Here is a 17,320-nt window from a genome sequence, read left to right as displayed (position 1 = left end):
CTTCAAACCAGCAAATCAAAACTGCTTACCATGTGGCCATAAGGGACTGTGATGCAGTCTCACTGCCTACTCTAAGAAATGGAGGGGTGTAGCTAAAATAAAGCTCTGCATATGAACTTAAATGCTTTTTGTTTCTGTAGTGTCTCACGTCACTGATATATATGGGCAAAATGTAAATGATTCAGTAATAAGCAAATCATTTAAACAATTATGTAATTGGAAATAGGACAAAGACAACATATCAAATGTTGAAACTGAGAAATTGTATTGTTTTTTGAAAAATATATGTCCATTTTCAATTTGATGCCTACAACACAGTCCAAAAAAGTTGGGACGGGGCAAAAAAAGGCTGGTAAAGTTGTGTAATGCTAAAAAAAACACATGGTGGTTAATTGGCAACGGGTCAGTAACATTGTTTGATTGTGCGTGAAAAGAGTACATTAGAGAGGCTGAGTCTTTCAGAAGTGAAGATTAGGAGCGGTTCACCAGTCTGTGAAAGACTACACAGGCAAATACTGCAACAATTCAAGAATATCGTTTCTCAGCATAAAATAGAAAGGAATTTTTGCTTTTCATAATCTACGGAACATAATGACATTAAGATTCAGAGAATCTGGAGAAATGTCTGTATGCAAGACACAAGGCCCAAAAGCAGTATTGGCTGGCCGTGATCTTTGGGTCCTCAGGCGGGACTGCATTAAAAACAGACATGATTCTGTAATGGAAATCACTGCATAGGCTCAGGAACACTTCTGAAGACCACTGTCTGTGAACACATTCATCACTGCATCCGCAAATGCAAGATAAAACTCTAAAATGTAAAGAAGAAATGAGGATGATCCAGAAATGCTGCCACATTATTTGTGCCCGAGCTCATTTTAAATGGACTGAGGGGAAGTGGAAAACATATATGTTTTGAGAACATATGCTGCCATCCAGGTGACATCTTTTTCAGAGAAAGCCTTGCTTATTTCAGACAACGCCAAACTACAACTCTGCATGTACTACAGCAGCATTGCTCTTTGCTGTTCAAAAATTAGGTAATAAAACAGTGGTAAAAATACCCTGACCCAACTTTTTTGGAACGTGTTGTTAGCATCAAATTGAAAATGGACATATAGTTTTCAAAAAGCAATACGATTTCTCAGTTTCAACATTTGATATGTTGTCTTTGTAGTTGTCGTTTAAATATAGGGTTTACATGCATTTGCATATCATTGTATTCTCTTTTTATTTACATTTTGCACAGCATCACAACTTTTTTTGAAATGGAGCCATAGATCATAATAGAACGTAATAGATATTTACAATTCTTGTTAATATCGATTGTGCCAAAATGCCATAGAAGGACCACTTTTGGCTCCCTAAGGATCCTTTCAATATATTTGTAAATGAGACTGTGTAATGTAAAGGTCCTAGGGAGGATCCTCAAATTGGTACTGTACTTATAAAAGGTTTTATAAATCTAAAAAAAAAAAGTTCTTTACTCTCACACATCTCATTTACAAAAATGACTCTTTAGTTCACCCGGTGCATCTTCTGTGGCATCACTCTAAAGAAACATTTCTAGCACCTTTATGTTTAAAAGTAGTAGTAATTAGGAAATAATCAGTTCTGGTCCTGTACTAACTAACCGGATTTTCTGTTTTTCTGCTCTGGTGGCATGAAAATGCTGGAAGCCTGAGGGCAGCATGTGAGTCAGTAAGGCTGGTGACCACACATGGCAGCAAAAGCCACGTGCAAGGCTTACTGGGGATTAACCCGCCGTGAATTACCCAAGCTGCCCCACCCAGGGCAAATTGTTTTAACCCCTATACAACAGCAGCTCTGCTCCCCTCTTATCAACCCCCCTGCAGCCTCTCATTAATATTCTGAACATATGGCCACATGCTCAGTATCATTGTCTATTAATGGGATGGATAATCGCTCATTCAATTATCAGACAGTCAGCCTGGGCCCATGCCTGCCCGGCCACCCCTGCATCTCCGCCAGCGGCCGTGCCAGAACAGAGGTGCCAGTGAGGAGGTGAGAGTGATAGTGGGGATTACACCATATTAGCGCCTTTAATAAAACAGACAAACGTCGAGTTCCATGCGAAACCATGCTTGTCTGAGGGAACGAGGAAGAACAGCTCATTCAAGGGTTACCTACTCTAAGAAATCTTCTGGAAGTTTTCAATTATACTCTTTAAGCAGCAGTTGTGGAGCAGTTCTTCTTTGTTCTCTCTACCTAAGTGTTTAGGTACCAAGTACCAGAGCAATCCTGAATCAATCTTAATACCACACTCAAAAACAAACCACAAAGATTGTGTGACTTTGACTTATAAGGGAATTCCACTTATTTTTCTGTGCATATTTAAAGCATTAAAGTGTGAACAAAGTCATACAGAGTGGTTTAATGTGAAATGTTACATTGTAAATAAACTTAATCATTCAGCATTACTGTGAAAGGAAACATGTCTAAAACAGTCTCTAAAAACTACTCAGAAAATGATTGCATGAAATGGTTATAAATACTTCTTTTAAATTTTTTAAATTCCATTCATGGCAGAGAGATGCAGGGAGTTGTTAAAACCTTTCAGATTTTCAGAACTGCTTTATCATCAACAATACATATTAAAGTTCAGAAAACATGTAGGATCCCTGATTGTTTTGGACAGTAAATGTTGCATTGTAGACAAAATGACCCTTGGTTTCTATCACCACTTAATTTTAAAACTGAAAATGTCACAATTTAAATAAATTGCATTTGATATTGAGCAGCTGTATACAATCTGTATACAGGCTGTGTTAATTAATTGAATGGAACTGATTAAATGAAGTTCTTGAAGGTACGCTACAGCAGAAAAATCAATTAACATTCTCTGTTTGCAGGAAGGTGTTCAGGCTGCTCTATTCTCACTACATGATATGCAGACAGTTTATGCTGTTATACAGTCAATAGAGAAGCTGCAGGAAATGAGAAAAAGCCAATCTCGAACTTTCAATTACCTCCACCTTAAGTCACAGTCTACACAGAAGAAACTGCCCAACCTTTGTATAAGTAAGCTGAGCAAATGCCTGATATTTTATTTCTTGATATGTACTACCACAACATCAGTGATCTGAAAACTTTAGTTACATCTCCAGGGTGTAAGTTAAATCACCATGGTCAAAACACAGTAGGAAAATGAACTGAATCACCACTGACTCCCTCACATTGACTACATATCAGGTCAAGTACTCAGTGTACAGCTTGTATAGCAGCATAAATTTACTGTCCTCTAAAAATAGGAATCCTCTTCCACTCCTCCATGATGACATTGTGGAGCCCTCCTTGCACTCCTCCACCTTCTGCTTGAGGATGCCCCACAGGTGCTGGGTTCAGGTCTGGAGACATACTTGGCCAATCCATTACCTTTACCTTCAGCTTCCTCAGCAAGGCAGTTGTCATCTTGGAGGTGTCTTTGGGATCGTTATCATGCTGGAAAACTGCCATGCGGTGCAGTTTCCGAAGGGAGGGGATCATGCTCTGCTTCAGAATGTCACAGTACCTGTTGGAATTCATGTTTCTCTCAATGAACCGCAGCTCCCCAATGCCGGCAACACTGCAGCTCCAGACCATGATGCTACCACCACCATGCTTGACTGTAAGCCCTCACCAGGGCACCACCACACATGCCCACCATCGGAGCCAAACAAGTTTACCTTGGTTTTGTTGGACTACAGGACATGGTTCCAGTAATGCATGTTCTTGGACTACTTGTCTGTTTATGGGCTTTCTTGTGTGTCAGCTTCAGAAGAGGCCTCCATCTGGGATGAAGGCCATGTAGACCAAGTTGATGCATTGTGCAGCGTATGGTGTGAGCACTGACAGGCTGACTCACAGATGTTGGGCGAGAAGGACTGGCTCACAGTCTCAGCTCTAATTCATTCCAAAGGTGTTCTATTGCATTGAGGTAAGGCCAGTCAAGTTCTTCCACACCAAACTTGCTCATCCATGTCTTGATGGACCTTGCTTTGTGCACTGGTGCGCAGTCATATTGGAATAGGAAGGGGCCATCCCCAAAGTGTTCTCACAAAGTTGGGAGCATAAAATTGTCTAAAATCTCTTGGTCTGCTGAAGCATTAAGAGATCCTTTCACTGGAACTAAGGGGACGAGCCCAACTCCAGAAAACAACTCCACACCATAATCCCCCCTCCACCAAACTTTACACTTGGCACAAATCAGTCAGCCAAGTACCGTTCTCCTGGCAACCGCCAAACTCAGACTTGTCGAACCGATTGCCAGATGGAGAAGTGTGATTCGTCACTCCAGAGAACACGTCTCCACTGCTCTAGAGTTCAGTGGCGGCGCTTTGCACCACTGCATTTGACGCTTTGCGTTGTGCTTGGTGATGTAAGGCTTTGATTCAGTCTGTTCTTGAGCTAATCTGAAGGCCACATGAAGTTTGGAGGTCTCTAGTGATTGACTCTGCAGAAAGTTGCCGACCTCTGCGTACTATGCACCTCAGCATTCACTGACCCCATTCTGTCATTTTACATGGCCTACCATTTTATGGCTGAGTTGCTGTTGTTCCCAGTCGCTTCCACTTTGTTATAATACCACTGACAGTTGACTGTAGAATATTTAGTACCATGGAAATTTCACGATTAGACTTGTTATGCATGTGGCATCCTATCAAGGTGTCACACTGGAATTCACTGAGCTCCTGACAAGTAGTATGATGCATTGTAGTATGACACATTCTAATTGGTGTATGTATCAAAAAGGTGAAATGGAAAAATAGCAAGTAATTTAGCTTGACGTCATCACATTTATGCTGCTCAGAATTTCAGCACTCCTAACTTAAAACACTTTCTTGTGTTCCTGCTTGTACCAGAATTATTGGAAGAGAAGGAAAGGAACTGCTAGAGATAACATACCACCTCGACTGTCAAGCATGGTAGAGGTTCACTTATGGCATGGGCACGTATGAACTCTTTTCCACTGCAGAACAGCAAGATGACGTGACGACATAACAATTTGCTGATCGGTTCTATATTTCAGAATGTCAGAAATATTGTGCCACCACATTCCGTTGCATTCTTTCAAACCTAAAAAGAAATTAATAAGTTCAGTTTGCTCACACAGATGCTAAATAAATGAAAACAGTGCATGATTTAAAATCCACCTTTCAATAACCATCAACAAACATTGAACGCCAGTTGCTAAATGTTAAACAGTGCAACTAACCAGGAGAGAGAGGCTGGTTAGTATTAACAGATTTGATTCTGACAAAAGTTTTACCGACACAAATTTAGATGATATCTCAGTTCTGAGGATGTTGAACTCTGGTGTTAGAGAAACAGAAAGCTGAGATTAAACCTGTTCTGTGGTGTTTGGAGCTGTAGTCTCCTACCTGAGCTGATGCTAGCCTGCTTCTCTCTCCTAGCTAACTTAAGTTAGCTAATAACATCCTAACATCACAGTACGTCTTAAATTTGACTGAGGCTTTGCTATCGCAAGTATAGATGATAAAAACATTTTACACTGAGGGCAAAGTGAACTGATTGGTGTTAGAGTTACAGAAAGCCGAAATAAAACCTGTTCTGTAGTGTTTTAAGCTGTAACCTGCAAGGCTAAGCTAATGAGAGTGTGCTCTGCCAGTATGGCATAGTATAGTCTTGGTCCCAGTGAACTGAAGCTTTAAAAGCACTTGTTTAGAGGATAAAGACTCTGTGTCTCTGAGTATTGAAGTGATAGAAATATAAAAATGAATTGGTCTGTGATGGTGTGAGCTGTACCTGGCTAGGCGACACTAATGCTAGTGTAGTTAGCCAACTACAGGTCCTGCGCTCCACAATAGATGCTCGGTTTCAGTAACTATAATGCTCAAATAACACCCGTTCAGAGTATAAACTATCTGAGAGCATGCCAAGAGACTGGTATTGGATTGAAAGATGGAATCAAATGTGTTTTGTGGTGGGTGATGTATGTGTAGGTATAGGGTTAGCAGTTAGCCACTCGTATGCAGCTCGTGACTGGTCTCATGAGTCCACACCAATGTGGAATGACACAGTATGGACCTGATAACCTGATTACAGTGTAAAAGAGGCCTATGGCTTCCAATCAGACTGGTTCTCTTGTATCTTTTGTTGATGTGACTACTGACAAAGGCAGCAGGATGAATTCTGAAGTGTATAGGTCTACATTATGTGCTCAGATAATAGCTTGACAGGGCATACTAGGAAACAAACCAAAGGCTTTTTAAAGCAAAGAGGTGGAATGTTCCACAATAATCAGTCACCAATTAGAATGTGTCATACTACACTGCATCACACTACTGACTGACCACAATAATCAGACCTCAGGTGAGTCTAGAATGCATTTAATTTACTGAAAACGAAAACTGAAGGTATAATTCGCCAAGAGCAACCAGGAACAATGAGTTCTAGACTTCAGGCAGTCATTGACTGCAAGTATTTTAAAAAATACAAAAATTAATGAAACAATTTAATTGATGATTATGTTCATTTGTCCAGTTACTTTTGACTGCCCAAAAATAGTGGTTGGGACTGTATATGAAAATGGTTGTAATTTGTAGAAAATTCTCCTGATTTGGATCTAAATATTGGGGAAAAAATAAACCTAAAATGTGACCTGTGCAAAGGTTATAGCACATTTTATGTTTTATTTTTTTCTGATATGCTTAACTCTGTAAATATATAGAAATGATAAACTAAAATTAGCAGAAAATGCCACATTGTTACTATAACTATAATGAACACTTTTGCATATCCATGTCTTTAGACAACAGGAATCTGTCATCACAACTCGTGGTTTTTTGTTTGCAGGTTGACCCTGACCTCTGTTGGCCAAGGGCTGCAAAGAGATCAAGTGCACTATCCATTCGGTGACCCACAGGCCTCTACTATGTGTGTTTCTGCTGGGAGGGCCGCGGCTTGGATGCAGAAGGGGTCTACAAAAGGTTGAGGTAAATGTGTGCCCCATCAGGAGAAGCTACACACACACACACACACACACACACACACACACACACACACACACACACACATAAACAAGCAGAGCTCCTTTACGTAAAAGGTAGAACTCTCAGATTTCTCACAGGAGAAACTTCTTATAAAAGAAGGCTGTGGGTCTATGAGGCCACTTCGGCTTGGGCCGGAGAAGGTCGAATGGGGAGTTGTGAAAAGATAGGAGGCGAAATGGTAACAAAAATCATAGAAAATCCAGAGCTCGATAAATTTTAAATGAACAGAGGCCCCCGCTGCTTGTGGAAGGCCTTTGTTGGGAGCCCATTTTCTCGGCAGAAGGCGTGCACTCCCAGGGTCAGGGAAGTTACGAAAGTAATTAAAGCGGCTTGATTCAGCGCCTGCCGCAGAGAAAAGAAAGCAAGCTGTCATTCTGATTTAGAAAAAATAAATTACAATTTTAATAATGGGCTGTAGGATGGGGTGCAGCGATGTCTGGGAGCGTGGTTGGGCCGATGGTGAGCAGAGGTGTGTGTGTGTATATGTGGGAAGGGAGGGGGGTGGTCTAAGGGTTGCTGGCTGCCTACTTATCAATAGTTGCAATTTTTTGAAACCACATCGGTAGTACACTGCAGGAAGCACAAGTGCCCTTAAAAAAAGAAAACGCGGGGACATTAACATACTGATTTCATGCGCGTGGCAAAGGGCCTGTGCCAATATCAGAGAGGACTCAGCACTCCTATTGTCTGCTGGGACTCTGGTCCCCTCTGATATGAAAATTCAATTATATTATAACTAGATCTTGCCGTGCGTTTTGACAGTCGACGGTAGCCTCTTGCCAGCTGCATCGGTGTGGGGGACCAGAGGCTCCTGATAGCGCTGAAGCAGCCTTTCAGCCATTGACATGTTTTTGGGGGAGGGGGAGTGGTGGTGTTGGAGGGGGGGACAAGATTACCTAAATGTGTCGCGTTTAAGCGACGGAAGTTAATCGGCAATGCAGTGCCATTATCTCTCTCTCAGGTAATTCCAATACCACCCCCAAATCTGTGTTTACTCCTGCACGAGCACATGTTCTCACGCTTCCACCTGCGGTTCACTTTCTCCGATCAGATCCTCCGTTGCCACTGCTGTTCAGCACAATATGTGTTTATTTATGACTTTTTTCTCCATCTGTTTACGTCGCCCGTAAACAAGGCGGGCGCTTCGGCCAAATGGCATCATTTTCTCCGTGGCAAGCAGTTTTTTTAAATGACAGCCTCCGTGCTTCTGCAGCTTTCTGAGAACTTTACTTATTCATTACAAATTTGCTGATATATGAGTTTAAATGGCCATGGCATTGGGTTGCGTTTTATTTATGCGCTTGCTTGAGAGCAGCAAGAGTTCTCCCACAGCAATTAAAAACAAAGTATTAGTACGAAAGGTGAATTTTTGAAAATAAGTTGCTGATGGCAGCCAACAGCAGCAGAACATTGACTGCATGAATGTAAATTTGTTTGGAAAGGTGATGGGGACTGGGATGAGGCTAGGGCCAGAAATGCAGGAGTGAAGGAAAGAGGCCATTTCACATTATTGTTTTGAATCTTGATTGCAAAGAAAGCAAGACATAGGCAAGATTCAGGAAAAATATGATTTGTGTTCTGAAGGGATCTTGACACATGAAGTTCATGTGGTTCTTGTGTTTTTTTTTTTTCAGGAAAATTAATTATAAGACTTAGAAATGATAAGATCTTAGCAAAATAATTTACAGAAATTTAGCTAAAGTTGACAAGCAGGTTCCTGATTTTTCTCCGTCCCTCAGAATAGAACAATATGGAATTGAGTCCATAGCTTTAGAGTCCCAAGTGCCTGGTATCAGAGAATCGAACATTTGGGATTAGATGAAGGCTGATAGCTTAGCTAGTAACCTACCGACTCTTTATGATTTGAAATAAGGTGGACTTAATCATTTTGCTATCACGTCTAAAATCTTACCACGTTATACCGAATAATATATTTGTCTTAACTTTCTTTCTCAGGTCACCCACTACCTTCACCTCTGCTGAGAAACAAAAATAATAGCTACTAGCATTTACCTACCACAGCATCTCACACAGCAACAGAACTGTTCTTATTTACTGTCAGTGCACCTGTTTGGACATGTTTTTGTCCCAAGCTCTAGTATAAAGGATTTTTGACAGATGACACTTTCATAAAGTGAAGGTGGAAAAATCAAACATTTTTAAAAAGTAGTGGACAATAGGATTATGCATCCTGTTTGTTTTGATATTTAAGGGTAAGGGTTGACTGAAAAAAAGTATCCTACCCATCGACAGTCCTATTGGTTAAGTATAGTAATCTAGTTTTTCTAAGGTTTTGTTGGGTTTGTAATGTTAATTCAGCCCAATATTACTACTTACCCACGGCCATTTAGACCATCATATTCTACATACAGCTTTAAGGATGAGGTCATTTAAACTGTCAAAATATGGTAACTTTTTTTTTTCTGCTGGGAGCTACTTATAAATATATGATATGGCAGGGCATTTTGACAAGATAGGACAGATCTATCTTCCCAGTTTCATTTTTAACAATGTACATTCTTGGCAATGAAGCCATGGTCAAGAGAATTCTATGAAGAGAAATTTTCCAAATATCCACATAAATTGACCATTGAGTGTCATTCAGAGTGACTTGAAGTGGTAGATCACAGTAGAGTTTAGAGCTAATTGACTGATTTCTTCACAGAAGTGGTGATATTTGTAAGCATATTTATAATAATTTCATGTAATATTTTTTCTGTGATGTAGCTTTTAGAGACATTAAATTCTTCAGACGTCTGGCTCCTTTCATCACCACTATAAACAATTCTGATTTGGTAAGTTTCTCTAAAATGGAGCATTTCACATCAAACCACTCATGAAAGACTTTGGTTACATTTTATTGACTTGATGTAGGTTTTTTAAATTGCTTGTGTTTCATGGCAGCACAGTTTAAAATAATATGCTTGCAAATGCAAGAGAACTATACAAGCTCATTTTACTGTGCTGTAAAAACACAAAATTGTCATTTCACTGAATTGTTATTCCATATCTTCCCTTGATGGAATGTAATGAGTACCTGAATAGTGATTTCAGTATTTGAATACTGGTACTTTGAATGGTTAACCGAGTATCTGACTACCGATGCATATCATTAGTAAGGACAGTTCCCCAGTATCCTGAGCATGAATTACACCAGTGATTCATTGTACCATCTGATAGAATTTCATTTCTAATCAACTTACTACATTGTGTTTCATTTTATTAAGAGAAACTCCTCAGAGAGATTCCAGTCCAGTCTGAACCTTCAGTGCTAAAATGTAGTTCTTCTGTCTGTAGTTACATGACTTGCCCTTTCTTTTTTTATCACTTCTGGATTCGTCTGTGTTTCTTTTACCATGGTGGATGTTATCGTATGATCTGCCTTTGATGAACTTGCAGCATATTTTGGCCTTAGGTGAGCATTTTGAGAGAAGGAGAGATGAAAGAGGAAGTGCTTTATTGATGTATACATGTGAAAGAGAGTATCTGAGTTATGTCCTTTCCACTCAACAGACTTAAGGCTCCATTGTGTGTGTGTGTGTATGCGTGTGGGTGTGTGTGCATGTGTGCAGTGTGTGGGGGCCAAGCGAGAGGCCAAGGCACAGGAAACGCCCCCCACTTCAACCCACAGCTCTGAGACCTGAGTGCGGCTAGCCTATTAACCTAGAGCACAGCGCACACATACCTGCCTCCCCTCATTAGGCTGTGTTGAAGTGCACGCTCACCCAAAAGGAGAAAAGAAACCCTAATTAGTATTCTCTGCAGGGCCACAACCATTAGCACTTAATTAGCACGAAGAGCACCCTCCATTCTGTGGGGGTGCATGTGTGTGTGTGTGTGTGTATGTGTGTTTGTGCTAACAGCAGCACGGCTGCGTCTTCTCCACATGCCGTGGCAAGCGGCCCTGAATAGGTGGCCTTTATTTATGCATGTGTGTTTGTGTTTTTGGGCCCTCTCTGGACTTCATGTGCATGTGTGTGCTCTTGCCTCCACTATGCCACGGTTTTGATTCAGAAGCACAAGGTCAGCAGAATGAGACAGTTGCTATTCTTTTTTGTTTCCTGTTCTGTGTGGACAATTTAGTAGTTAGGTGAGTGAGCCAAGGAACTCGATGCATTCATCTAATGTCCATCTTAGTGTTGAGCTTTGGATAGTTGCAATAAAGTAAAGTGTACTGTGCTCTGTGCTATTGTCTTCACCTAAATTAAGCTATAATAGGACATCTAGCCTCTGGTTCATAAGCAACCTAGCTGACAAAGTCATTTTCAGTCATCGTTTCTCTACAACACTATATGTAACATTGAAAATGTTATCTAAACAAGCAGGATTAATTAACACTACCATTTACCCAGCCTCTCCCTCAGAGTTGGGAAATCTGGCTTGGACATATGTTTTAATTGGAGGTGGGCGAGATGGCAAAATATATCAAATATCAGAATGCTTGAAGACATTTTCGCAAAATCTTAAATGTATCTTGATATTTTCATGCAGATTGATAAATGAAAAATACAGAATGTGCTACATTTTAAAAATACTATTAAAACTATATGTACAGTGATTTGTGTTCAGTGTTTTACGTGCTGCACTGTACTGCACTACATCCAGGTACACAGGAATAATTATGCTCTCTTTGTAATGAAACAAGCAATTGGTCAGCGTTTTTTAAGGGCTGACAGTTGCAACATCTTAAACAGAAAATCATGGGCAGAATAGCAGCTGGTTTGAGGCTTGCCACTTTACCAAAAAATGCATCTTAACTTGCATCCACAAGTGCAAGCTATGACTCTACTATGTAAAGCAGAAACTATTTATTAACAACATCTGTAAACCTCACTTCTCTGGACTAAAGCATATCTGAGATGGACTAGCATAGGAAAATGCGAAGTCTGATGAATCCATCTTTCAAATTGTTTCTAAAAATAATGCATGTTGTATTCTCTTTGCCAAAGAGACTGTTGAGCAGCTAAAGTGTGATATTAAGCAAGAATGGCAGAAATCCAATTTCACTACTGCAACAATTGGTCTTCTTAGTAGTCCTCACATGATTTCTGAACGTTGTTAAAAGGTAAGGTGATGTCACACATGTGATGGTAAACATGCTCCTGTCACAACTTTTTTGAAAAGGGAAAAAAGAAAAAAAAAAAAAAAAAAAAAAAAAAAAAATATATATATATATATATATATATATATATATATATATATATATATATATATATATATATATATATGTATATGTAAAATATACACACAAAAATCACAGAAGTTAATTTGTTGAAACATTAAATATCTTGTCTTTATACTAATTTGAATTGAATACGATTGAATTTACATTTTACTTCCTGTCCCAGCTTCATTGGAATTGCATGTTGGATTATAGTAGTGTAATAATTGAAACTGTAATGAGTATGAGCTTTTAAACTCTTAAACTGCTTTTAGCCACATGCGTTTACACTTGGTAGTCAAATGCATCTTTGGTTAGTTTGGATTGAAATCCAGTTGCTGTTTGAGATGGAATATGCAAATCCTCTTGTTATGTTATCTGTTCAGCCTCTTTGTTTGCAGTTTATTTTGCATAATAGCTGCTGTCCATGTTGCTGTTAAACATTTAGTTTTGTCTGGTCCTGAACCATGTGCGTCCATCTTTGTTGCACTGGGAAGGGTTTTCTTTTTGAATGTGTCTTGGGGAGATGGATGCGTTTGTACTGCTATAACATGGCATAAATGCATCTCAGACCAGCATTTTTGAAGCATTTACACTTGCATTTTCATTTTTCTTGGCCTTTTCCAGATATGATCCTGAAACTCAAGAGGCATGAATTGACCATTTGTAAATGGAGTCTAAATAATTTGAAAGCATACATAATACATTGATTAGCATCCATTATGTTTCAATGGCTTTCAGTGACACTACCACCACCACATTTCACAGAGGAGGCAGCATGGCTCATCTGATGTTTTTAGTTTCTGCACACTTTAATTTTCTTGTCACTGTGGCAGAGGTACATTGTTAGTGCATTTGATTATTGAACAGGACCCTACTTTTTTTTTCTTTTGGCGTATAAAATTAGCTTGCTGAAATCCTCTGTGCATGGTAGACTGTCCTTGAGTGGTTGTTCACTGCTCTGATAGCTTTTCTTCCTTCCATCACGCCACAGTTTACCTTGACTATGGTGACTTTGCTGATGGCTATACACCGCAATAATTTTTCTGTTCCAATGTGTTCTTGTTTGTTGGATATTTCTGTTTAGTGTCTACGCTCATGTTCTGAATTCATTCCTTATAGTTTGCCTTTCTCTCATAGATGGCTCTCAAATCTATTGCTCCACTTCCTCCAAAAGCAGACACAAAAAGCAGAAAGTTGTTGATGCACATGCACTTGAATTCTTAAAATATTCCATGCAATCACTCCAGAGAACCTTTTATTACGCCATTATTTTTAGGATTAAAAAAAGAGAAATCCGCACAAAGTGAATACAAAAGTTTAAACAATTCATAGAAACAGAAAATAACATTCTTCTCTCACATTCTTTAGTGTCCCAACAGTTTTGTAGGCCAATACGAGTATTGGAAATACATATTCAGAATACAGAAGTAGTTGTGTTTAGTCCACATTACATTCCGAAATGTCAGTTTTCAGAATAGAGATACTATTTACATTTTCAGGAGAGTAATATTAGAACATTTACCCATTGAAATGACAAAACAACATAAAATCTCTAAAGGAAGTACCATCAATGCTTATCTATTAACTTTGTTTAAATCAGGGCATTGGTAGCAAACGTGCTTGATAGATGGGCTCTGAAAAAGAACTCAACAAATTGCTTCTTTAGAAACACTGAGTAGATGGATAAGTCTCATCATTAACCTCTTTTGAGGGATAACTGAACTGAACAATCTCCTCAGCAGTGGAAACGTAACTACACTCATTAACGAAAAATTGCATAGCCACTCAGTTTACATTCAGTTCAATTTTGCAAGATTTTATTATTGGGATATGCCAGATTGTTAGCTTTATGCAATATATTACCCTGCATTCAGAAGATGAAACATTCAGCAGAAGAATTGCATTAAAAAAGTCTTTTCATTAACAGCGAGGGACAACGTGAATTGAAAATGAGAGCGTAGTTTTTCTATTTGCCTTATGGGGATGTTGTCTGAATGTATTTACAGTGTAATCTGAATGTACTATTTATGTGTTGTAACAGAGTATGTAAAAACATTTCGGACAGTTTATCTAGTACTTTGCCCAACTCTGTACTCTCCCAAACTGTTCACTTTGTGTGGATATTGGCTCTTTGTAGGGTTTCGGCTTAACAGAAAGTGGCTTTATTTAGAGGGCTAAAGGAAGCTCTTTTGATGCAGCCTGTTTCCTCTTCCCTCTTTACCTCCACTTCATACACATAGAGTGGACACGGGGAGGAGATGTGGGGATTTGTCCTCTCTGGTCTGTACTCATGCCAGTCCCTGCTCGGCTCAGGCCCGGACTGGTGGCACCTTTCACTTCCCGAAATCCAAGAGGCGGAGAGCTGTCATTTGGCAATTTGGTCTGAATGGGGCCAGGCAGCAGATTGAATGTCGTTTTCCCACCAGGCTTCTCCGTCCTGCTCCAGTGTGGATGGGGCTGGACCAGGGGAGGTGGGGAGGGATCAGCAGTAATGCTAGAGTAAAATTAGCGCTTTGATGGCAGGTAATAGTTTGAGATGGGTGTCACTGACGTGGATTTTCAAGAAGAACACGGCAGGGTCTCTTGCGCCCCTCTCTCTCTCTCTCTCTCTCTCTCTCTCTCTCTCTCTCTCTCTCTCTCTCTCTTTGTCTGCCGGCCAGCCTGGGTGCTGACACACCTGTAAGATTATACTCAGCTAACCTCTGCTGTCAGGACTGTAATTTCTCCCTGATCAATGTAATTATGCAGCTCCAGTGCCCTCCTCGAGCTCAAATGGCCAGCCTAGTGCCCTCGCTCTGGCTGAGTAATCCTCCTCGCCCCAATTAACTTCTTGCTTTTGTATGTCACAGAAGCAGACCCAAAACAGAGCATAAGACAAGTGTGCACCACAAGTGTCCATATGGGCTTTAATCTGCTATTAGAAAACAGAATGTATGCACAGTTTAATAGTGAAACAGAGATAATGCAGTCTTCTGTCAAATGCTGACACTGTGGCTTGTGTATTGGCTAAATTAAACACCCTGTGGCAGAGAAAGGTCTCTGGGTTGGGTCACAGGTTCTGGCAAAGACATCTGTTCCAGCTTCAAAGGAGGAATCACTTACCTGGGATTCTGATACTCTTTCAACGTTTTTAGACATGTGTCACATACACATGCATATATAAATAAACTCTCAAACAAGGGAGAAAAAATAAGTTTTAAATGATTTTCTTTGTTTGATTTGCAAATTTTCTTCTCTTTTGTCTATTTTCTTTTCTCAGTAAGGGCATCTTGACAGCTACACATCCTTTCAGATTCACAGTGTTGGCTTCTCATAGTGGAAAGATGGACACAAACACCTACATTTTTACAGATCTGAAGTGAGAGTGGAGCTGAAGTTGAAAGCTTTAAGTGCTGTTTATGTGATGGGGACAGTTTTGGTGATTTGCCGCTTCTTGCATGGTTATTAGGAGTCTCATTTTCTCTATATGTTCTATATCATTTTTTGACCTTTTGGTCTTGGAAACTCATGTTTTGTTCACCTATTTTCATTTGACTTTCACCATATATATATATATATATATATATATATATATATATATATATATATATATATATATATATATATATATATATATATATATATATATATATATATATAGTCTTAAATCTAATGTCTTCAAAAATATCTCCAGAAAAATGAATAAGTGGGAATTGAATAATAAATAATAAGTGGGGGTGCACTGGGTAGTGCTGTTGCCTTACAGCAAGAAGGGCCTGGGTTTAGTTCCCTGGTGGAGTGACCTTTCTGTTTGGAGTTTGCATGTTCTCCCTGCATCTACGTGGGTTTCCTCCCACAGTTCATTGCCCTTAGGTGTGTGTGTGTGTGTGTGTGTGTGTGTGTGTGTGCATGGATGTACTGTATATGTCTGCCCTGTGATGAACTGGCAACTTGTCCAGGGTTTTTTCTGTCTTATGCCTGTTAACTGCTGGGATAGGCTCCAGCACCCCCCAACTTTATTTCAGTTATGCTGCACATTTTCATTTAATCAAATAGAGCCTTTATTTTACCTCATCTTAAAGTTGATGGAATAAAGTGTCACTGCAATTTATTTAGGTTTCATTGGAATGGGATTCTCTGTGAATCAAAACAAGCAATTTCCATTTATTGAAATGCACATTCATTCATTTTTGTCCATTTTGTGTAAACCAGTTAACTTAAAGACAACACAATACATTTACTAAATGCTGATTATGATTTTTAGTTTGTAACTTAAAAAACCCCATTGGTTCATTTTTTGTAGGTGTTTTGTTGCTACTACTCTACAACTTTATAGCTTTCAACTTATTTGTGTGTGTGTGTGTGTGTGTGTGTGTATATTTGTATACACACACACACACACATACATTGTCTCCTACATGTAGGAGAATTTGTAACACAAATATTTCTACTACGTTTTCTCATTACAAGCACATTAGTGAAAAGTCTTTAGCCTCTTGCTCTCCCAGGCCCTCTTAGTCTGTATTCTGACAGATGAGAGGTTAAAGGCTTGTTAAATGTGTGTATTAATTTGCAGCTGTCACTTTGACAAAGACGGAAACAGGACACCGTTAGCTGTCAGGAGCCATCAAGGCAATCGGAACAACAATTAAAGGCTGAAATGGATGAAGCTCATGAAGATTGCCATTAAGATGGTCAATGGGGAGAAGCTTTCAGTTGATATGTTTGAAAAGAAACAGTAGGATTTTCTTCTTAAATGGTCACATTCATTACTGTTATTTATTGCTCACATTCATAAACTGTTTTTGTGAAGTAGCATCTATAGCTGCTGATGATTGTGGTTCACATTGAGCTGATTCCCACTACTATAATGTACAGCATCAGAGTGCATTGTCTCAGAAAGAGACAAGTCCTTTTTGTGTCCATTCACTCTCTCTCTCTCTCTCTCTCTCTCTCTCTCTGTCTCTCTCTCTCTCCTTCTCTTTTTCATGTGTTCAAGCCCTTTCAGGCTGCAGCTCCAGGTCAGTTTCCCTTGCCAAGTTTTGCGGGCCGCCATGTTGTCCATTCTGCTCAGCTATTTAAAAAATGTTGAATATCAACAATGGCTTTCACTGGGGCATTGTCAACTTTTGTATGAAGCAATCTTGGCTGAATGCGATGGCTC

This window comes from Pygocentrus nattereri, chromosome 8 (assembly GCF_015220715.1).
Source record: "Pygocentrus nattereri isolate fPygNat1 chromosome 8, fPygNat1.pri, whole genome shotgun sequence".
In the NCBI taxonomy this organism is placed as follows: Eukaryota; Metazoa; Chordata; class Actinopteri; order Characiformes; family Serrasalmidae; genus Pygocentrus; species Pygocentrus nattereri.
Note: the sequence above shows the minus strand (reverse complement) of the source record.